This window comes from Dama dama, chromosome 27 (assembly GCF_033118175.1).
Source record: "Dama dama isolate Ldn47 chromosome 27, ASM3311817v1, whole genome shotgun sequence".
NCBI classification, from domain to species: domain Eukaryota; kingdom Metazoa; phylum Chordata; class Mammalia; order Artiodactyla; family Cervidae; genus Dama; species Dama dama.
Window position 1 is genome coordinate 35605417 of NC_083707.1, and position 23097 is coordinate 35628513.

Here is a 23097-nt window from a genome sequence, read left to right on the forward strand (position 1 = left end):
GTGTGGCTTAGCACATCCATCAAGGCTGCCACATTCAGAGGGTTCAGAGTCTCTGTGGTTTCTGAGAACAAACTTCTGGGGATTTATCACAACAGTAATTAAAATCTGCATAAAGCACCAGAGGCAAAAACCAATTTCCCAAATGCAGAGTAGAATTTCAAGAGATATTACAATAATTTTCCAAATGTCATAGGATGCTTTAACCAGTAGAGTGAGAAGAACACAGATGATTCAATAATTTCCATATAACATTCACCTAATTTTTCTTATTTACTTGTCCCCATTCTGTTTGGAAAGCAGGCAAAGAACATTAACCTGATAAATATAATTAGTAAGAACACATTAAAGACTTCTGCAGGGTTTTTGTTTTGTTTTGGTAATACTGGGTCACTAAATCCAAAAACAGGGCTTTGGTCTCCTTTGTAATGTATGTAGTTGACTGATAAGAATCATAAGGGTACAAAGAGGGGTAAAGAAATTCCCATTCATGTAATGACAGAGAGAAATACATTTAAAATGCACTTTTAAAAAGCACCATTAATAAAACCGTGCCTTAGTAAAGCAAAATCTGATTGATTTTCTTAGCCGTGACTGCAATGTCTTCTTTCAAAATCAGATGTGAATTAGGGACTGAACACACGTATCTGAATTGTTTAACTTGCAAACACTCGTTCTGCTGGTGACTTAGAGACTAATAAAAGAAGGGCTTAGCATAAAGGAAAAAGCACTGGAAATGCACGTTCAGTTCTTGTATGGATGCGTTACTCTTGCTACCTTCATCTTTCCACTCTGTCATTTGCCCTATCTTTCCATCTTCTTATCTTATTAACATTGTTAATTCTATTTGTCAGTTTTGCCACAATTTCAGCGCTACTTAAACAGCTGTGGGTTTTCTCTAGGCAATTATCAGTCACTACACTTAGGTTTCTAAATTAGTTGTTGAAAGGCACTTTAACCTTGAGAAAATAGACACAGAGCACACTGCCTCATTAAGCCTTACATTTATATGCATGTGGCTTTAAAACAAAAACTTATTTTAAAGCATTAAAAAATCACACACACAAGTAATTCAAACTTCTTGTAAAGTTATCAATGAGCAAGAAAGTGCTTAACAAAGCCTATTCTGTACTACTCATCACTTTATCTTTTCCCCTTTACAATACAGATGGCAATACACACACTCTATGTCTATGTACATGTATAGAGTATATAAACTGGGACATCAAAATATTGCAGAATTCCTCTAACTTTTACTACCTGTCTGCCAGGTGGCAACACCTTTGGAAAGTCTCCACAATCATGTAAGTGGTATCTTGAGGTTATAGCAAGAAAGTTCTTCCCACATACAGATTTCCACACCACCCCCCCTTCTCCTTTTCCCTCCAAAGAAAATTCTGTATTTCTATTCACTTTTCTTCTTCTCTCTTCTTGACTCTGACATTGGTTTTCTCCTTACTACTATGAAATGTACCAGAATCAGTAAGGGAGAAACTCCACACTTAAGGTTATTCATCAGCTGATACCCATTTCTATGAAATACAACTAAATAAAAAAAAAAATTCTGTAATCCAAAAATAAATGATACTTCATGAGCCGTTTATTCCTTTTATGTTAAAATAAACTCAAAGAACTTTCCAGAGTTAAGTTTTGGTGTTTTTAAAGGTTTATATTATTCTGCTTTGGGGTCAGTCAAAAGCTTGTTAGAATGATTTTAAAATTAATGTAAACTAGTTGCTTACCCACTTCTCCCCACCCCCAACTCCTGCCACTTTCTGCTCCAAGGAAAGGAAAAGGTGATATTTCAACAGTGTAAAATTCTTCACTGAGAGACAAACATTAAAATGATAAACATTTTGGAAAGCAAAGTACACTTCAAACCCTAACTGTTCTTTCAGACCTATATTGACTCTTATAGTCGTTGCCAACATTTGGTAAGGATTATCCTTCCATTAGGCAAAAGCAAGCATTCCTTAGATAAATCAGGAGTTTTTGCCATGAGACTCATAAAACCTTTTCACAACACAAGATTTTCAAGAGAATCCTTGAAGGTTTTAGGAGGCTGCTCCTTTTACTCAGTAACAAAATACACCCCATGGTGTCTCACTGACCCCACTCAGCTGTCCTTTGACCTCTTCAATTGTTGAAGCCTAACTCCAGGGCCCACAGAATTTGCCTCCCATATCAAAAAGGCGAATGAGGCTTCCTCCTAGCACCTGGTGTAACAAAACCCAACAGTGTCTCCCTCTCTCTGTCCCCTGCGCTCCCTCTCAGGCCACTTTCCAGATGTTCCAGGCCCAAATGTTAAGCCAATACTAGGTTTCAGGATCTGCGTGGTCACCACGAAGGAACACAGGAACCGAGCTGAAGTGGCAATGACCCTCTTGTTCTTTTTGGCCTCAAAAGGATACGATGGGTCATAAAAGAGGAAAAGATCTTTGGCCTCTCTTGGAAATGCCAGGCTATTTAAGCACATTGTAACTTCCAAAAGGAGGGAGCCAGTCTTGGTCATTCCCTGACAGTCAAGAGTTACCTAAGCAGTGTCCCTAAACTCTAAATTCTAAGAGGATTTTTTTATTTTCTTTGTCATAGAAGGGGAAAAGGACAGGATCACCTTTCTCCCCCTCCTTGCATTAAAAGGCTTCCAAAATTAGAAACAGTAAACTTTTATAAAACTTTTAAAACATACATTTCAGGGTATATGAGTAAAAAATGTAAATACATGCAGTCACTAGATGCTGTTTGGTCTTCCCTGAGGAGGCCAATATAATCTGACCTCTCCCTTGTTAGACAAGTTGAAAGATAAAACCACAATCAACAAAGAACCAAGAGCTGAATTCTTATTGTCTTAATTTAGGTATGCAGGAAATATAACACAGAGGCTGTTGTAAGAAAAAAGAAAAACCTTAAAGCTGAGAAAGTGTTTTGTTTTGGGGTTTTTTTTGGTGGCGAGGATGGGGGAGGGGAGGGGAAGGCAAAGAGGAGAGAAAACAGGAGAGGAGCGCATAGAAATATCTGCTTCATCAGTTTAAGTACCAAAGACAGTAGCTTTATTTAGATTCTAAAATGTTCCCCCCAAAAATCTGACCATGAAAGATTTGGATGGGGGGGGCATATTATAATTGTACAATACCTTGGTTTATTTATTAACATTTTTGAACCATGTTCATGATTTAGTTGGGCTGTCAACACTTCAGGGAGCCTGTTGCCTAGATTTTACTTGATTAAAGCTTTTTTGTACCTGTAAAAACAAAAAATAACATATACATAAAGACATGAACTAATTTCCAAATGCATTATATTCCACAATACAGTAACTTAATATTTACAATTCTACAAATATTGCAACTAGAAAATTTATCAGTCTTACATAATTCCATATAGATTATAAAGGGCAAATACAATATTCCTCTTTCCCCAAATGATCACTCTTTATATACCTGGAAATAATTTCTTCTTAAGATTTCCCCCTACTAAATGTAATTGGAATAAATCTGTTAAGTCTACATTTTGGACAGGTGTTACCATAATGCTTAAAGCCCACAGATTATTTTTATTTTTAGGAGAGAAATTGGTGAAAGATAATTTCCTTACTCAAGGGAGTTTGAGTTTTATAATTTCTGGTGCTAGACCAAAATTTATCATCTTAAAGAAGTATCAAAAATTTAAGACATAACCAATATTGATTAAAATTATTTTTCTACTTTTTGAAATGAACAGTTTAATAATTTCCAACAAAGAAAGCCTTCAAGAATAAAAGCAACTACTGTTTCCTATCCTTTTGATTAGTGTATTCCTAGAAGAAATTAAACTAAATAATTATAATTGCATATAACTGGTTGAAAATTACAGTGAACATATTCTTCTGCTAAGTAGATTATAGTCAATATACAAGAAAATATAGTCAGAAGCAGAAAATGAAATAAGAACTATTTTTCACTGATTTTTATATACAACTTAGAAGTGTTTCTACTTTGTTATTATGTCTGAAGAGAAAATAAAAGAGGATTTTTTTAAGAATATACTAGTTCCAATGCATATTTATGGCACTAAAATACGTAAAGTAATATCAATGTATATTTTCTTTAAAAAAAAGCTTTCACTTTATTTTCCTTTTAGGCCAACTTGAAAGAGAGAAAAGAACCGCTTTAGATTTTGAAATAAAAATATCTTACCTCCCTTACAGTCAGAAGAATGTCTTCAGGCAAAAGCACAATTAAAAATGCAAGACCTGGATTCTCCATCTCCTGTATTTCCCACCCACCCACCCACCCACCCACAAGTAGACATCTTTTTGTGAGTCAAGAGTCTTGCTCCCTCCATCCAAACCTAAGATTACCCCATATGGTCAGCAAGGTCAAACTGCATTACTGCCAATGAAACTATGTGACTCCACAAGGACCTTAATGATTTAAAAAAAAAAAAAAAAAGGTCAGTAATCCAATTCCAGTTGCTTCAGAGTCTAAAATTGCTAATTTTTGGCCACGTGCTGCACACTTCACCTGCTAGTAATGACATTTTTGTATTTTCTTCTAATTACACTCAAAGCTAAGACCTTTGGCCCCAGGCCACAGACCTCTATTCACGCTGCACACATTCTCTTAAACGACCTGATCCTTTGTTGTCACTCTTTCTCTTTCATCTATTATTTACACCCGTAGAGAAGGAAGATACTCCACCATTTGTATAGCTTAAAGCTTCTAATCATCTTAATTTCTTTGCCTTTCAACCTATGGTTTTTTTAATAGATGAATGCCAAAAAGTTTGACAAAATCATTTTTTTTAACCACATACTTTTCCCTCCTTCCCTTTTCTTACTCCTTGCCAACCTCCTTCCTCACCCTCCTCTACCACAGAAGGTACTCTTGATCAGCCGGCATTCACAAATTTTTACTTTCACCAACAAAACGAATTTCTAAATATAATACAAAATCTCCATCTTGCTCTCACAGATTGATAACAATTATATTTTTTCTCCTCAAAGAACTGATTAAAGTGGAAGTTTACTTAAAATAACTTACTATCTGCCCCAGACTCCCTAAGGCATGAGCATAGGATTTTCAGAATTCCCCTACAAAAATGTCAAAGAAGCTTCATTGAACAGTTAGGATGTTAGTTATGTAGCTGAAACTTTTCAAACATTTTATTATCTGCAGATGCTCAAATGCTTACAAGAAAGAAAAAAAAAAAAGAGGGAGGAAAGCATAACAAAAAATACATATAAAGAAAATTTTACCAATAAAAGAATTTGTAAATTACTACCACATCCAAACAGCAAAGTCCTTACATAAAACAGTCTATATCATTGTAATTTCCCAACATTTTCCCCACACTTAAAAAAAAAGAATATCCAAACACATTTTGAAAATCCAAAGCACAGAACTGTTTACCATGTCGCAAATGTCCCCTTCAGATCACGGCAGCCACCCCAAGACTCTGATTTCCAAGATGTTTATAAAAGGACACACGATCCATCTTTGCTCTCTCTTCCTCTATTGCTCAGCTTACTCTTGATTTCTAGCAGTATTTCCTTGTTGTCTGTCCTCTCTGCAGACCCTGAAACCCCTTGTCTTTTCTTATTTTCACCATTTGCCTCAACCAGCAGTTCACTGGAGACCCATCCATCTTGTAATGCCTAAAGTGACAGATGCTCCCAGGAATGACCACACTGCTGAGTGAACAAAAGATAACATCACCTCTAGGAACTCCAGAGAGAAATACAACTGCAACCTTAAGACAGGGTCTGACTTGACAGACACTGGACCATAAACCTCTTCTAAGCGAGAAAGAAAACAATTGCCACACACACAAAAAAATCTGACACAATCAAAGGCAGAAAAGAGTGATTATTTGTGGATTGCCTTTTCACTCTGCAGCTCACTTTTCCCCCCTCAACGCTTTTATATTGGGGCAATTCACTTGCCAAGAGGCAAGAGAAGTTCTTGCCGTGGGCGGGGGTGGGGGGGGGAGCCTTTCTCAGTATCTTTCATTCAACAATATTCAAAGTGAAATTCATTCACATGTGTGTTTCAGTAAATCTAAGGCTTATGATACAGCATCCTTATGCCTGACCCACCTTGTCTGCATAAAGCAATGTCTAGATTCTGAAATGCTGGCTCAGTGTTACTGCTGTGAAAGGATACACATACTTTGCAAATTAAAAACACATTAGAAATTAAAAAGCAGTGTGACACAATGTCAACAATATGTGTAGCTCATAAAAGAAAGCTCACCATTCATTCATCAGACAACCTCCAACTTGGGTTAAAGAGACTATTAACAAGAGGATTCTGGGAAAGACTACAGCTCTCTTTTTTAACAAAGAAAAGGTCATATTAACATCTCCCAGCAACAAACTAATGATATGGATGCTGTAGATGCAGGGGACTCTGCTTGATACCATCTAGGTTGGGGGGGGGGGGGGCGGGCGGGCGGGTTGCTTTTCATTTTTAAAAGCATCTTATTTAAAATCTTCATGCAAAAAAAAAAAATCTTCATGCAGCAAAAGGCAAATTTAAACTCTAACATTTAAATTTAATTTTAAATTTACTCTAACATTTAGATAAATACAATGAAGGGAAATTTTAGAACAGAAAAACAAAAACTGACTTAGAGAGCAATTAAGAACATTGTGATCAATGTCAATTATGAAGATTAACAACCCCTTTTTATAATAGATATCAAGCAACACAGAACTCTGCTGCAGCTAAATGCATTATCATTTTCAAGCAGGGTAAATGATACAAATACCTTTGTTAAATCTAAAATAAAGAGCCAAATGCTCAAGAAAAGTCTGTCAGCCTTATTTCTAAGAAGAAATGTCAGCATTTACAAATTTTTTTTTTTTAATTGCACAAAAAACTTTTAAGTTACACTTCTTTTTCTTTGGAGAAACTAATAACCCATCCCTATTTTACTAGAAAACATAAATTTTAAAAGATATTTTATTTTATCTCTTTCATGTAGAATATTTGTGGGGCAAAAGAAAACTTTTTAACTTGATAAATCAACATATCTTTTTCTTTAACATTATCTTATGTCTCCCTTATTTCCTCAAACACTTCAGAGTATCTGCACAAACAACACAAATATTTCACAATGTCAGAATTTTCTGATCCTTATTTTAATACTGGAAAAACATAGGTATATAAAATAATTAAATGAATGCACACAATTAGGTAGATCAATGGGAAAAAGATTAAGTAGTTATAGACTGTTTATCAATATGAAAGGACTTGCTCTAATATGGACTTGATCTTTAACTAGACAGCTTTGTTTAACACACGCTGACCCTAAGTTGTCCCCCTAGAACTCCTGATCCAAAAATCCACCTCATTCAACACTCTCAAATTTTGGCATTAATATCAAGAGAGAGATGTGACCTTGAAATGACAGTTCCGTGGCAGAAAGAAAAAAAAGAAGACCCAATTAAAAGACCTACTTTAAGACACAATAGGATCAATACTGCACGCAAGAAAAGTACACCCCCGTGGAAAGTTCTTATTGCCTGATTGATCAAAAACAAAACAAAACTTTTCCTTTTTTCAGGGCCTCTTCCAGATCACAGTCAGTGCCAGAAATCCACACAGGAAAAAAATCCATCAAAATGAAACCCTAAAAGGGTTTACCCTTCACCATCCCATTTGCACTTCAAAACCCTGTAAGGCCTTCAGTTAAACCCCAGGGCTGAACCATTTCAATAATAAGAGAGGTGGCCAGCAGTGATTTATCTCCCATTTGGCCTCTGGACAGAGCTGTAACGTCTAGGAAGCTTCCCTTCCCTGACTCGAACCCTCCCCCCTAAGTCTCAACCTTCATTTCTGCAGCTTTGGATATTCAGTACCTTGTAAACAACTCACATGCCCTTTCCAATCAGATGGCAAGAACAGTTTGTAACTCAGGGTTTTCTTGGCAATACTTTCACAAAACGGAATGCTGTTGTGATAATCAGAGCATTGAAAATACCAGGTTAAATTTCAGGTTCTCTTTGCTGTAATAAGTTGAAGAAGAAAGAAACTTCAACTTAAGCCTTTTTCTTCTCACACATGTTGATTGTTGTCAGAACTTCTTAAACTTTTCCCAATTTATACCCCGATATCCATTACATCTTGGGCTACATCAGCCAACTTCCTGTAGTGATGTTCATGTAAATTTAAATCCTTGCATTGTAAAATGTCTTAGCAAATCCAAAAATGTGGAGATTTCACAGGTCACAGACTCCTGGGTCAGAAAGACCTTAAGAACAGATAGCAGACCACTATGACTCAATTGATTTATTCTACACTTGTTATCAAATTTGTTCTATAACTGACATCACACACACACAATTTTCCTCTAGTTAATAAATACCAAACAATGTCAACAGTTATTTAAGTTGAAATAAACGTACCAGAAGTTTATCATGTGGGAAACAGTGAAGCTACTCCTTAAACATGGAGAACATTTTGTCACTGGGCATGAATTTCCTATTTCAAAATTATGTTCATATGCTTGCTAATATACAGAGAAGATGAAAAATATATACACTCTTTTCCCTATCTATTCATTGCTTTCTATTTCATTTCAGTGACAGGGCTTTGTTCTTTTAATTGATTCTGATAAATTCCATCTGAATGCCACATTAACAACTTGCCCTAAATGATTCCACTATAGTAATTATGATTTTATAAGATGAGAACTTTCAAGTTATTCATTAACTTTATAAATTTAGAGACTCTATAGGCAAATATAAATGTATTTCATTTAAAACCTAACATCAGTTAAGAGAAGTTTAAAAGAATAAAATTAATTATATGGCCCTGATAGTTAAAAATACAAGAAATACAAATTTTTGTTAATTCAAAGAAAAGTTATTCACACTTCTGGAGCTATTTATCAATAAAAATATCTAACTATCCTTATACCACATTAGCAAATAGTTTTCATTTTCAGAGCTTCAAATACCACAAATTCTAAAAGCAAAAAATAAACCAACTCTTACAGCAAATGACTTTATTGCATGCTACCAGGTCAATGAATCTCAAATTTGTGTATGAGATAACATAAAAATTCAAACTGCATATATAAATCAAGAAGAACAGATAACTGAAAAAACCAAAGGGACATGACTTTTTATATCACTGAAACAAACTTTGTCACTAATAACAATACTCCGAAAAACAAATTTCTTAACCTACCACACAACATTAAAAAAAAAAAAAGCTTTCCTCAGAGAGTCAGCAAGAGTAATTGATCCACCACAGAGGAAATATTCAATCTTCATTAAATATTTACTCAGTGCCATAGGTTGTTAGGTCTATTTAGACCTCAAAGAAGAAATAGTTCCTGTTTGGTAGGAATCAGGTCTTGGGAGAATTGAATGGAGATGAACTGAAGTTCCTCAAGTCATGACACTGTATTTCAAAACAATGATGCTAAAAATTGGAGGTGTGCTATGAAATGATTGCTGCTACTTTGAAATCTGATACAAAGAAACTGACAGTTCAGGGAGCAGTAATTTTAACAAGGTATAACCGGATAAGTAAGCAACTTGATTTCCTAGTAACGCAGAACAATACAATTTGTATGTTCAAGATCTGTGGTTCCCAACCTTTTCGCCATAGCCAAGTCGCCAGTCTTTTCTGGGTCTCTTTCCTTATCCATAAAATGAGAGGTAAAAGTAATACATTTCCAGATTGAAGACACTATGGCTACAATGGGGGAAGGAAAAAGATCCCATTCACAACTGGAACAACATGAAGAACGCACAGGACTCGTCTTAATGACAAATCTGTGATAACATCATTTTTTCAATTGCCAAAGGTGAGTTGGATGATATAAGTGAAAATTTACACACAGACAAATATGCTGTGTTTCTTACAGAGAAGTCTAATTGTAAAAATACTTGTTTCTCAAACAAAGTAATAACACAATTCCAATCAAAAGAACAGTAAAATTTGGGGGGAACATAGTGAAAATATTCATAAATTCATAAGGAAGTTTATCAGAGAAAAGATGGGGAAAACATCTTTTTGAAAAATGTTACAAGGGGGGGTGAGTCAAAATAAATGTTAAATTATAGTACGAAGAAAGAGCTTTTTGTTCATTGTCACTAAATCCAGTGAATGTTTTTTTTTGGTTCTCGTCTAACATGTCCTCTGAGCCTATTTCTTGAAATTTCCTTTCCGTCTGCTGGGTTTCATCTCACAGCTCTCTGGTTTTCCTCCTTCCCTATGCTTCTCCTTGGTTCCCTTTGCACTCCCATAATACTCCGCCCAGCAATGAAATGTGGTAGTTCTGCAGGATCTAGTATGTGGGAGCCATCCTCCAATAGGCCCCATGGTTCCCACCTCCTGTGTAATCCACTCCCACATCGAATCAGGGCTGACTTACATGACCAGTACAATATGGAACAAGTGACAATGTGTGATTTCCAAGGTCATAAAAGATATTGTAGTTTCTTATACGTAAAATAGAAAACTAATAAGAATCTACTGTATAGCACAGGGAATTCTATCCTATACTCTGTAATGGCTTATATGGGAAAAGAATACTAAAAAAAAGAGTGGATATACATAGACGTATAACTGATTCACTTCATTGTACACCTGAAACTAATACAACATAGTAAATCAATTATACGCCAATAAAAATTTAAAAAAAAAAAAAAACTGGGAAATACTCCAAATCAAGTAACCATTTGAATTCTGGAATTGTTGATTCCCTCTACCATGTTTCACGTGGAGTTTACAAAAAAAAAAAAATATATTGTAGTTTCTTCCCTGACCTCTTGGATCACTTGCTCTAAGAGAGGGCAACCACTGTGTTATACAGACACCGAAGCCGTCTGTAGAGAGGCCCTCATGGGTAGGAGCTGAGGCTTCCTGCCAAGAGACAGGACCAACGTCCCTAGTTGCTCTCCTTGCCTCCCCTCTGACACTCTCCAATCACTACTCTGCATCAAGTGAAACACAATCATCAACTCTTTGCTAAAGACCTTCGAAGTTTTATACTGTTGAGGATAAAAATCAATATTGTAAACATCCCTTCCTACCTCTCCAGTCTTATTTTGCAATGTTCTCTTCCTAAACGCTGGGCTCCAGAAACGCTGACCAATCTTAGACATTTCTGTTCCCTCTGCTGTGAAACCACTCATCCTTTCACTTCTGCCTAATGAAATTCCCTCATCCTTCCAGATCCTCTCTGAAGCACTGCTTCCCTAATTCTCTCAGCCCTTTGCTGAAAGCTTTGAAAGAACCCTTTTTCATCTCCTTCTCAACATTTCATTCACTTTTGAGCTATGTAATCTATATGATCAATTGTTTTAATGCTTGTCTTTCTTCCTAAATTTCAAACTACATTGAAAGTAGGGACAATGTTTTTTGGGTTTTGCCTGTTATTGAAATCACAGCACCTATTGTGGTGTCCCCTGGCACTCAAAAATCTTGTCTGAATAATTTAATAATTTAAAATATAGGACTGGCACAAGAATAAGAAGCTCATTGGTGACAGTCCAAAATTTTCTATTATCTGTAAGCATTATTGTATGATAATTGAGGCATTATAAAACAATAAATTGTTTTATATATTTACACATGGACATCACCAGATGGTCAATACCAAAATCAGATTGATTATATTCTTTGCAGCCAAAGATGGAAAAGCTCTATAGAGTCAGCAAAAACAAGACCAGGAGCTGACTGTGGCTCAGATCATGAATTCCTTATTGCCAAATTCAGACTTAAATTGAAGAAAGTAGGGAAAACCACTAGACCATTCAGGTATGACCTAAATCAAATCCCTTACAATTATACAGTGGAAGTGACAAATAGATTCAAGGGATTAGATCTGATAGAGTAACTGAAGAATTATGGACAGAGGTTCATGACATTGTATAGGAGGCAGGAATCAAGGCCATCACCAAGAAAAAGAAATGCAAAAAAGCAAAATGCTTGTCTGAGGAGGTCTTACAAATAGCTGAGAAAAGAAGAGAATCGAGAGGCAAAGGAGAAAAGGAAAGATATACCCATTTGAATGCAGAGTTCCAAAGAATGGCAAGGAGAGATAAGAAAACCTCCCTCAGTGATCAGTGCAAAGAAATAGAGGAAAACAACAGATTGGGAAAGACTAGAGATCTCTTCAAGAAAATTAGAGATACCAAGGGAACATTTCATGCAAAGATGGGCACAATAAACATGGACAGAAATGGTATGGACCTAACAGAAGCAGAAGATATTAAGAAGAGGTGACAAGAATACACAGAAGAACTGTACAAAAAAGATGTTCACAACCCAGATAATCACGATGGTGTGATCACTCCCCTAGAGCCAGACATCCTGAACTGCGAAGTAAAGTGGGCCTTAGGAACACCTCACTACAAACAAGCTAGTGGAGGTGATGGAATTCCAGTTAAGCTATTTCAAATCCTAAAAGATGATGCCCTGAAAATGCTTCACTTAATATGCCAGCAAATTTGGAAAATGCAGCAGTGGCCACAGGACTGGAAAAGGTCAGTTTTCATTCCAATTCCAAAGAATGGCAATGCCAAAGAATGCTCAAATTACCACACAATTGCACTCATCTCACATGCTAGCAAAGTGATGCTCAAAATTCTCCAAGCCAGGCTTCAACAGTACGTGAACTGTGAACTTCCAGATGTTCAAGCTGGATTTAGAAAAGGCAGAGGAACCAGAGATCAAACTGACAACATCCATTGCATCATTGAAAAACCAAGAGAGTTCCAGAAAAACATCTACTTCTGATTTATTAACTATGCCAAAGCCTTTGACTGTGTGGATCACAAAAAACTGTGGAAAATTCTTCAAGAGATCGGAATACCAGACCACGTGACCTGCCTCCTGAGAAATCTGTATGTAGGTCAAGAAGCAACAGTTAGAACTGGACATGGAACAACAGACTGGTTCCAAATCGGGTGAGGAGTACATCAAGACTGTATATTTTCACCCTGCTTATTTAACTTCCATGCAGAGTACAACCTGTGAAATGCCAGGCTGGATGAAGCACAAGCTGGAATCAAGATTGCCGGGAGAAATATCAATAACCTCAGATATGCAGATGACACCACCCTTATGGCAGAATGCAAAGAAGAACTAAAGAGCCTCTTGAAAGTGAAAGCAGAGAGTGAAAACGTCGGCTTAAAACTCAACATTCAGAAAACGAAGATCATGGCATCTGGTGTCATCACTTCATGGCAAATAGATGGGAAACAGTGGAAACAATGACAGACTTTATTTTTTGGGCTCCAAAAATCACTGCAGATGGTGACTACAGCCATGAAATTAAAAGACACTTACTCCTTGGAAGAAAAGCTATGACCAACCTAGACAGCATATTAAAAAGCAGAGACATTACTTTGCAAACAAAGGTCCATCTAGTCAAAGCCATGGTTTTTCCAGTAGTCATGTATGGATGTGAGAGCTGGACTATGAAGAAAGCTGAGTGCCGAAAAACTGATGCTTTTGAACTGTGGTGTTGGAGAAGACTCTTGAAAGTCCCTTGGACTGCAAGGAGTTCCAACCAGTCTATCCTAAAGGAAATCAGTCCTGGATGTTCATTGGAAGGACTGATGCTAAAGCTGAAAGTCCAATACTTCGGCCACCTGATGTGAAGAGCTGACTCACTGGAAAAGACGTTGATCCTGAGAGGGATTGGGGGCAGGAGGAGAAGGGGACGACAGAGGATGGGATGGTTGGATGGTATCACCGACTCAATGGACATGAGTTTGAGAGAACTCCAGGAGCTGGTTGTGGACAGGGAGGCCTGGCATGCTGTAGTCCATGGGATCGCAAAGAGTCTGACACGACTGAGCGACTGAACTGAACTGAACTGAAAATAATAAAGGGAAGGGGCAATTGTTCGTTTAATTATACCGAAATAAGGATCAACAATACAAAAAGTGACATCTAACAAACAATTTAGACACTAAAAATAAATGCCAGAGAGACAAAAGATTAAATTTAAATATCTATAGCTAAATAGATTTATATGCCCACCCACATCAGACCATATAAAAACTGAGGAAACAGAATTAAATATTTTTTACACTGATATTTATTGTGTACCAAGATTTATTATGGTGTCATAGTGAGAATTTATCTTTCTAAGCCTGGAAATCACAAAGGATAAGACTGACAGATTTGACTAGTAAACATATACAACTTCCATACATTAATATTTAACAGCTAAAACAAAAAGAAAAACTTTTCCAGCTAATGAAAAGAGTTAAAGTCTACTATATACATAAAGGAACTAAAAGAGGTAAACTAAAGATAGTGAAGGACAGCGAAGCCTGGTGTGCTGCAGTTCATGGGATTGCAGAGAGTCAAACACAACTTAGAGATCGAACAACAACAGTGTACATGATAAAGTAAAACATTAATACCTCCACTCCTGAGCACAATTTAATATTCCATCCATAGGGAACTGCAGCCTGCCAGGCTCCTCTGTTCATGGGGATTCTCCAGGCAAGAATACTAGAGTGGGTTGCCATGCCTCCCTCCAGGGGATCTTCCCAACCTAGGGATCAAACCCAGGTTTCCTGCACTGCAGGCAGATTTTTTACCACCTGAGCCACCAGGGAAGCCCAGGAATACTGGAGTGGGTCGCCATTCCCTTCTCCAGGGGACCTTCCTGATCCAGGGATCAATCCCCGGTCTCCCGCATTGCAGGCGGATACTTTACCACTGAACCACTGGGGAAGAAAAGAGTAACTAGAAGGAGATGCTTGCAGGATGAGATTCTTCCCTCATCCTGAAAAGGATGAGGCGATGGTACAGAAGAGAGGAGATGGGCAGTGGACTCAAGTACTAGAGGCTGTAGAGAACAGAGAGAGGAAAAGGATGGAAGCACCCATATATGGCAGAACCACAAAGCAGGAGCCAGTGTCCTTGCTAACAGCAGTGCTGCTTTATCAGCCTTAGACAATTACCTCCAAACTCTTTTTACGCGGGAAAGAAATAAACTACTAACTTGCTCTTTAGAGTTTTCCTGTCAATGTAATCCTAACTGATATAGGAGAGAAGAGTGTTGAAAAAATAAGCAAGCATCCCTCAAAAGCCTGAAACAGCATAGTATATACAGAGAACAAGGGGGCTTCTCTGGTGGTTCAGTGGTAAAGAACCTGCCTGCTTATGCAGGAGACAGAGGAGATGTGGATTCGATCCCTGGGTTGGGAAGATCCCCTGAAGAAAGAAATGGCTACCCACTCCAGTATTCTTGCCTGGGAAATTCCATGGACAGAGGAGCCTGATGGGCTACAGTCCATGGAGTCACAAAGGGACTGTGTGACTGAGCACACATACACATACACAACCCAGTCTTAGAAAGTTTAATAACTTGCTCAAGGGCACATGGCTGGTTGAAAAGTGGTCACATCAGGAATCAGACATAGATTCATCTTATTTCAGCGTCATGTTTTTAATCACTTTACTAGGTTATCTCTCATGCAATGGCATGACATGTATGAAATAGTATGGCAGGCAGTACAATGGTTTGGATTCTTGCAACCTCTTAACTAGATGCTCTTTCAGCATTTGAGAATGTTCGGGCCCAAAGCAGTTTTTTTAAAATGCAAACTGGGGAGGATGGTGGTGTCTTCTCTGATTAAGGGCACTTGGGAAGAAGATGAGGCTTTGAATGGAAGATGATGCTTTCAAGTCTTAGATATACTGGTTTTGAGATGGCTGTGAAATATCCAAATGGAGATATCTAGCAGTAATTTGATAAGATGCTTCTGAAGTTTAGGGGGAAGCAGGTTGGAGATAAAGCTCTTGGCATCAGTTGTTCTTAGAGGTCAGCTAAAGTCAAGGCAATTACAGGGACTTATCAGGGACTCCCAAAAGTGAGAAGAGCAGTCTGTGGAGAAAAGGGCAGTGGGTACAGACCTGAAGAGAAAGGAGTATATTGAAATAATTACTTAAGAAGAAGGAGACTGACCCAGTCAAGGACAGTCAAAGATATCACTAAGTTGTACTTAGGGTTAGGGACAATGAATTTATAGTGATATCAATCTGAGTGGTGGGAGGGTTTTCTACTGTAGCAATTACTAACTCAACAGTAGGAAAACTTGCTAAAATTTCATTATTTTTCCAGTTCCTTTCTTTTCTCCCAATGTGAGTTGCCTGAATTGACCTGAGCACTTGACCTATTATTTAAATTCATCTTCGCTTCAGACTCTGAAATCGTCAAAAAGTCTGTTGAGACTCTGAAAATCTTTTTTAAGAATCATTTTTATTCCCAGCAACTTGCACAGCAATATCTGTATTGTTTTATCTTCTGGTTAGGCTGTCTGTAAGGGCAGGAACTGTCTCACAGTTGTTGTTATTCAGTCACTAAGTCCTGTCTAACTCTTTGCAACCCCACGGACTGCAGCACATCAGGCTTCCCTGTCCTTCACCATTTCCCAGAGCCTGCTCAAACTCATGTCCATCGAGTCAGTGATATCATCCAACCATCTCATCTGTCATCCCCTTCTCCTCCTGCCTTCAATCTTTCCCAGCATCAGGGTCTTTTCTAATGAGTCAGGTCTTCACATAAGGTGGCCAAAGCATCGGAGCTTCAGCATCAATCCTTCCAATGAATATTCAGAATTGATTTCCTTTAGGATTGACTGGTTTGATGTCCTTGCTGTCCAAGGGACTCTCAAGAGTCTTCTCCAAGTTGGTGATACTGTCTAGCCATCTCATTCTCTGCTGCCCCGTTCTCCTTTTGCATTCAACATTTCTCAGCATCAGTGTCTTTTCCAGTGAGTTGGCTCTTTTAATCAGGTGGCCAAACGATTAGCACTTCAGCTTCAGCATCAGTCCTTCCAATGAATATTCAGAGTTGATTTCCTTTAGGATTGACTGGTTTGGTCTCCTTGCTGTCCAAGAGACTCTTAAGCATCTTCACCAGCATCACAATTCTAAAGCACCAATTCTTAAGTGCTCAGCCTTCTTTATGGTCCATCTCTCCCATCTGTATATGACTACTGGAAAAACCATAGCTTTGACTAGATGAACCTCTGTAGGCAAAGTGATGTCTCTGCTTTTTAATATGTTGTCTAGGTTTGTCACAGCTTTCCTTCCAAGGAGCAAGCATCTTTTAATTTCATGGCTGCAGTCACCATCCACAGTGATTTTAGAATCCAGGAAAATAAAATCTGCCACTACTTACACTTTTCCCTTTCTATTTGCCATGAAGTGATGGGACCAGATGCCATGATCCTAGTTTTTTGAATGTTGAGTTTCAAGCAAATTTTTTCACTCTCCTCTTTCACCCTCAATTAGAGACTCTTTAGTTCCTCTTTGCTTTCTGCCATTAGAGTATTATCATCTGCATATGTGAGGTTGTTGATATTTCTCCCAGCAATCTTGATTCCAGCTTGTGCTTCATCCAGCCCAGCATTTCACATGTAGAAGTTAAATAGACAGTGTAATAATATACAGCCTTGCTGTACTCCTTTTCCAATTTTGAACCAGTCCGTTGTTCCATGTCTGGTTCTAATTGCTGCTTCTTGACCTGTAAACAGGGTTTCTCAGGAGACAGGGAAGGTGATCTGGTGCTTCCATCTCTTTAAGAATTTTCCAGTTTGTGATCCACACAGTCAAAGGTTTTTGTATAGTCAATGAAGCAGATGTTTTTCTGGTATTCCCTTGCTTTCTCCATGATCCAGTGAATGTTGGCAAATTGATCTTTGGTAATTCTGCCTTTTCTAAACCTAGCTTGTACATCTGGAAGTTCTTGGTACACATACTACTCTAGCCTAGCCTAAAGGCTTTTGAGCATAACCTTGCTAGCATGTGAAATGAACACAATTGTATAGCAGTTTGAACATTCTTGGGCATTGCCCTTCTTTGAGACTGGAATGAAACTGACCTTTTCCAGTCCGGTGGCCACTGCTGAGTTTTCCAAATTTGCTGGCATATTGAGTGCAGCACTTTAACAGCATCACCCCTTAGGATTTTAAACAGCTCAGCTGGAATCCCATCACCTCCACTAGCTTTGTTTTTAGTAATGTCTGCTAAGGCCCGCTTGGCTTCACACTCCAGGATGTCTGGTTCTAGGTGTGTGACCCCACCATCGTGTGTCCTCACGCACAGTATGTTCTTATTAAATATTTGTGAGATTGGATTGACTTTAACTTGTAAAACTCAGTGTAGAAACTAACCAACCATCTAAAATTACCAAGCAGTGATTTTTAAGATTGCAGACTTGGAATAAACAGTCTCCTCTCAACCTTTTATTCTGTTTTCCATCAAGAGGTGATTAGGACACCTTCACCCTAGTATGTGCCATGTTGTCTTTGGAGTTTGGGTGGGCCCTGCTGGCCACTCTTTAGGTTCTGTGACCATGGGTGAGTCACCAAGCATTTCCCTGTCTCCTGAATCCTTGAGTGAAACTCAAGTGACTGGACCTGATGATTGCTGGTGTCCCTTCTCATTCTAAAATCCAGAGATCCCATAACCCCCTGGAAGACCTTTAAACCACACCTGAGAACCACTGCCTTATAAACAGCAATTAAAACATGACCTCCAGGGCTTCTATGGTGGTCCAGTGGTTAAGAATCCACCTGCCAATGCAGGGGACAGGGGTTTGATCCAAGGTCCAGGAGAATCCCAAAAGCCACAACAGAGTTCACATGCCGCAATACTGGAACCTGTGATCTAGAGCCTGTGCTCTGCAAGAAGAGAAGCCACAGCAATGAGAAACCCACACACAGCAGTGAGAAGCAGCCCCTGGTTGCAGCAACTACACAAAGTCCATGTGCAGCAGCAAAGACCCAGCACAGCCAAAATAATAATAATAATAATAATAATAATAATAATAATATGGGCTTTTAAATGGGCTCCATGTTTCAGTATCGGAAAACGGGTGAATGAAACCCTCTCCCTATAAAACTGGGTTATAATATACAAAGCACATTACTCTTAAAATTAAGACCCTGATGCATGCGGGCATGCTAAGTCACTTCAGTCATGTCTGACTCTCTGCAACCCTTTAGACTGTAGCCCGCCAGGCTCTTCTGTCCATGGGATTCTCCAGGCAAGAATACTGGACTGCACTGCCATGCCCTCTTCCAGGGGATCTTCCCGACCCAGGGATCGAACCTGCATCTCTTACATCTCCTATATTGGCAGGCAGGTTCTTTACCACTAGCACCACCTGGGAAGCTCAAAGACACTGATGCTTTATATTTTATTACTGCTTTGATCGCTGGTAAAAACATTTTTATCAGATGCAAATTTGTTTTTCAATGTAGGTTTACCCCAAAACCAAATGAAAGGGCACTTCAGTAGTAAAAAAGAAAAGAAAGCTAGAAGAACATGAGACACCATCTTGGATCTCATGTGTGCTTTGGTAACACTTTCATTTTTTTTAATTTTTCAGATGAGAAATGAAAGGGTGTAAGTGACTCAAGATTGCAGAAGTAGCAAAGGGCAAGGCTGGTACTAAAATGCAAGGCTCCCTGTCATATACTTTAAAAAAAAAAGGAAAAATGAATTGGTCAGAATTCCTGAAAGACAAAAACAGATGAAGGTGAAATGCCAGCTGGTTGAGTTTAAACAGAGGTTCCACTTTGTTCTTTGCAGGTTTGAGAATAAACAATTCTAGTGATTAACATGGAGGGCTGCCAGATGAAACATTCTTACTCCTAAACAAAAATATTTGTAATTTTGCACCACAGTTAGTAGATCAACTGTAAAAATTCAAGTAAATGGAAAACAAGGAGAATTAGCCTACCCAGAATACAATTGAATACAGATTGAAAAAAAAAAAAACAAAAAAAATAAAAGCCTGTACCTCCCTTCATTAGCAGCCAGGGTGGTGAGTCCCGTTGTAAATCCCACATATAAAGGCTCAGGGCTACCTGCAGAGCCTAGGAGTACCAATCACATTAGTGAAGACACCAGATGACCAAAGGAAGCCGTGAGGGTCTGGGAAAGAGAATAAACAAAAGGCAGCATTCCAAATGAATGCCATTGCTAGAGCCCGCATTGTAAAATGCCTGGGTTTAAGAACCCTAAAGCAGATTAGTTTAAGGCAACAAAAGATTCAAGTAAGCTACAAATAACTCATTTTGACACATTAAGAAATTGTCTTCATTAGATCATCAGGTACTTAAGTGCAATTATTAAAAAAATAATTCCACCTAAATTGTGTTTCAGGCACTGAGGCCTAGAAGAACAGGGTTCAAAAAAATGGTTCATGACCAAAATTCATGAACCAGACACACGGGCCTTTTCCCTTTGAGTCTTCCTGACATTTGAAAGGCCTATAATGACATTAAAATTTGTTGTACACATCATTTAGATTTTATCACTCTATTTAAAGGTGCTACTCCAAAAATAAAATAAAATAAAAAAGGTGCTACTCTAAGTACCAACCAGAAAAGCTCAAATCTCTCCAACTGTATAGTGACTTTTCTTCCACACTGTTACCTCATTTACAAAGAAAATAAGCAACACTTTTGGGGTATGAATGGCCAACAAGAAAAGAAGAGAAAAGTTAGGCCCTGGTGTAACTTTCTGAACATTTTCTATCGCTTTACATGCTTGTTTCACTTTTGTTGCAAAGTTTAAACTCAGATACAATTTAGATACTTAAATTTGAAAATGTGGAAGGGAGGCTTACTTCCATGTGGGGAAGGCTGAGATTTGCTGCTATTTGTTTCTTATTGGGGAGGGGGACAACTAAGAAATTATGCTAAATAAATTTAATGACCTCCAATATTGTTTGCCATTTTGCTCATTAAAGAATCCATTTTGTTAAGACTAATAATACTGGTGTAAAATAGAAACAATTACTTATCTAAAGTCCTGTAAAAAGACATGGTCTCATGTGTGTAAGAGTAGATAAAATGGCCTTCCACTCAACATCTTCAGGTGTTCAAACCATCAGTCAGTCTGAAACTGTACAAATGTATTTAGAGACTCCCTTTCTCACTAGCAAATGAGCAGATGGGCAAACGTGGTTCTAATCATTTAAATAGTCTTAAAATCCTAAGGCCAAAATTGAGATGTAATTATGATAACCTTTCCCCCTAAATTTTACTTTTCAAAAATTAATTTCTTATCATTGGTTTAATTCTAATAACACCCCTCACCAAGAACAAAAACAGTCCAGCTCATACTTTCCCTTGAAAAGGTGCACCCATCGTTTTATCAGGCACTAATAGGGTCATGAGCAAGGCTACACAAACACAGAAGGAAATACTTTACAGCTAATGGGCTGACGTTACCTGAGGCAGCGGTCCCGAACGTTTTTGGCATTAGGGACCAGTTTTGTGGGAGACAACTCTTCCATGGACGGGACGGGGGGATGGTTTGGGGATGATTCAAGCATATACATTCATTGTGCACTTTATTTCTATTATTATTACATTAGCTCCACCTCAGATCTCCAGGCATTAGATCCTGGAGGCTGGGGGCCACTGACCTGAGGCTTTTAGGTCAGGTGAAAACTGTTGATTTCATTTGTGTTCAAGTGAAAAAACACTAGAAAAGTCAATGAGTCTGAATTCCAAGAAGCTTTTTGACTTCCCCACTTTTCTAGGTTTAAACACTATCATCACATAATAAAATTATAATAAGATTTAAAATTCTTATAAGATGTATACAAGTAAATAATCAGAGTAAATATGTATACAAGTAAATAATCAATCACTCTTGTTTCAGAGAGAAAAGATGTATATATAGAGAGGGACTTGTGGCAGAGCCACGTTCCAAGCTGTTTGTGGATGGTGACCCCTAACTACAAGCTCGTAACTGAAGAAACCCGCACCATTGCTGTGGCCTCTCTGGCCTTGTCTCAGTTTTGTCACATAGACAGTGGCAGAAAGAAGCCCGGTCACGTCAGTGACGGTGTATTTTCTCGGACAGCTCCCTATTTGCTGGAGAGGCTCCTTCATTTTCTCATCTACTCCTTTCTTCTCTCCTTGACAGTCAAGAGGCAGGACCAAGAGTGGCCTGACCCATGCTGCTTCTAAAGAAATAAAGATAGGCAGTGCGATGAGCGAGAAATCTGACTGAAATCATGCTCTTCTACTCTGCAACCGTGTGGCCTGAGGCTAATTATCTGCAAAACAGGAAAAGTGTCTTCTACTTTACAGGGTTAAAACAGAGAAGATAATAAATGTGAAGCACTTGGTATTTATTAGGCATACAATAAATGTTAATACACTTCCTATATAAATCTGTAACCACAGGAAGAATAATGCTTCAGAGTTCTTTCATGCATGTATATTATCTTAGTTAATCCTTGTATGTTCGCCACACTCGTAAAGAGCCAAGTACTCAAACGCATGACCTCTGACTCCAGAGCTACTGTATTTTTTTCTATTGTGCTGCTACATAAGGTGCTGTGCTGACGGAGGCCACATTCCATTCCTCTATGTCAGCCCCTGTGATGGGTTAAGGAGTTTGGGAGAAATCTTAGAAGCAAGCAAAGGAAATTAAAAAATCACAGTCAAAGCCAGCCAACTCAGGGTAATTCCAGAAGGATATGCTGCCCCATCAATAAAGTATCATTTATTGGTAAAAAGACAATGAAAACAAAAGTAAGACCCAATTATAATGTCCTAGGTTCTAGATCTCGATAAGAACATGATTATTTTAGGTTGGCCAAAGACAACTCATGAAATAGACCTAAAAAATCTTGCCTCAGCCTCAGGTGGACAGAGGTTTCCTACTTGTCGTTAGATGTAACCAACAACTAAATCAACCCCACATTTCTAAACAACACCTCAGAACTGTACAGGGAACTTGGACACACTTTATTTCATTTACTCCTCATGGTAGCATTCTAAGGCACATGTTGTATTCACTGCATGAGGATACAGACTCCAGAACCTCCCTGACGATCCAGAGGTTAAGAATCTACGAGCCAATGCAAGGGACACAGGTTCAATCCCTGGTCCAGGAAGATTCCACGTGCTGTGGGGCAACTAAGCCCGTGCTTCACGACCACTGAGCCCACACTCTAGAGGCCACAAGGCACAACCCCTGAAGTCCAAGTGCCTCAGAGTCCGAGCTCCACAGCAAGAGAAGCCACCACAATGAGCCTGCAACTAGAGTAGCCCCTGCTCACCACAACCAGAGAAAGCCAACTCGCGACAAGGAAGAA

The 23097-nt window shown here is 38.4% G+C and overlaps 1 protein-coding gene across 1 annotated transcript in view; it reads right to left on the reverse strand.

Annotated features, from left to right (window-relative positions):
• GREB1L (GREB1 like retinoic acid receptor coactivator) overlaps nt 1-3183 on the reverse strand; it is a 118606-nt gene extending 115423 nt beyond the window's left edge. The window contains exon 1 of the mRNA XM_061130893.1: nt 3131-3183. The gene's annotated coding sequence lies outside the window, so the exon portion shown is untranslated. The remainder of the gene's footprint in view (nt 1-3130) is intronic.
• Between the last annotated feature and the right edge of the window lie 19914 nt (nt 3184-23097).